This window comes from Otolemur garnettii, unplaced genomic scaffold (genome assembly GCF_000181295.1).
Source record: "Otolemur garnettii isolate 467f Iridium unplaced genomic scaffold, OtoGar3 scaffold00114, whole genome shotgun sequence".
In the NCBI taxonomy this organism is placed as follows: Eukaryota; Metazoa; Chordata; class Mammalia; order Primates; family Galagidae; genus Otolemur; species Otolemur garnettii.
The window spans coordinates 5,838,971-5,840,350 of record NW_003852509.1 but is presented as its reverse complement, the minus strand read 5'-3'; the positions used below and the strand labels follow the sequence as shown (position 1 = coordinate 5,840,350).

Genomic DNA, 1,380 nt, shown 5'->3' with positions numbered 1-1,380 from the left:
GCCGGGGGGCGCGGGCAGGTGCGGTCTGGCGGGCCGGGGCTGCAGCCCAGGTGGCCGACGAGGGGCGGGTTTGTGGCACGGAAGGTCGGAGTTAGAGCGGATCAGGAAAGTGTTTGAGTACGAAAAACCGGGGAGCAGTGAGTTGTGATTGTAATCGTTTACTACTTACTTTGCCCACAAAGTAAAAATTATTCTGTTTGCCTGGCGGAAACTGCGCCGCCTCCCCCCCACCCCCCAGCTTGAAAAGGCATGATTTCAAATTAGTCTTTTAAGATTTTCTTCAGAAAGGGCGTTTGGTGGCACTACCCCCGTTAACTTTAAAAAAGAATGCATCATGTCCGCAAATTGGGTATTTCTTTTTTATAACATACGTGAACATCAGATGTGTACCTAATGGTTTGTATCAGTTAATGTTTAATCATTGAAGTGAAACAAATACATATTGGAGTGGCTTGGCGTGCAAGAAAGCTTTAAAAATGAAAAGTTTGTATAGTTCCAAATCTTTAAATTTCCAAGTCATCTTTGTGTAATTTGAGATTGGTCTCAAATATTTGGGACGATCCACTTTAGATGAATAATAGGGACACACTTTAAAACTCGGGTGGGTAAAAAAGTAGTGGGTTATTTTTGCTTTGACAGCCAAGAGTTGAGCAGTCTAAAGCTGTTTTTCCTAATTTTAAAAAGCTAGTGTTGCAGAAGTTGTGAAGATTTTGCTCCCCTTAGTCTTTGTAAAGCAGGCTTACTTTGATATTGTTTGCATATGTTAATCATGTAACATTTAGGAGTGTTTTGGCTTGCAAGAAAGCTTTAAAATGAGTTAAAACTAGTTGTGATTGTGATTAAGGGAAACTTAAGGTCTGTTGAAGGAAGGCCCCCCCAAGCTTTAAGAGCTGTATACACCCGCATTATGGTGGGCTCCTGTAGTCCTAGTTAGCTGGGAGGCTGAGGCAAGATGATCTTTTGGGGGGGTTCTCCTGGGTGTTCCTTGTGCGGTGGTCACTAGAATTGCCCCAGCAGGTAGTTTCCCCTTCTTCCTGCCCTTAGGAATAGTGGAAGGGTTAGGCTTTCTGTGGAAGCGGGGAGGAAGCTGCCTCTGCTCTTACTGCCCTGTGGTCTTAGAAGGCGTTAGTATGTTAGGGCTTGCTTTACACGTATAGTTAGTTGCCTTTCAATTCATTTTTGTTTTAAGGTTAGAATTATAATGCCAACGTTATTTGAATTTCAAACATAGAGAAAATAAAAGTGAAAAATCTAAATGCATTTTAAAATAATTTTTTATAGGTGATTTAGTTCAAAAGGAAATATTTGTTTAACTAAACTTGTTTTGGATGTAAACAGTTTGTTTTCCTGAATTGGCTGACAACAATTTTAAACAGTTCT

The 1,380-nt window shown here is 41.1% G+C and overlaps 1 protein-coding gene across 1 annotated transcript in view; it reads left to right on the top strand.

Annotated features, from left to right (window-relative positions):
* The first annotated feature begins 33 nt into the window (after positions 1 to 33).
* FAM168B (family with sequence similarity 168 member B) overlaps positions 34 to 1,380 on the top strand; it is a 39,788-nt gene continuing 38,441 nt past the window's right edge. Inside the window, exon 1 of the mRNA XM_003797286.3 lies at positions 34 to 137. The gene's annotated coding sequence lies outside the window, so the exon portion shown is untranslated. The remainder of the gene's footprint in view (positions 138 to 1,380) is intronic.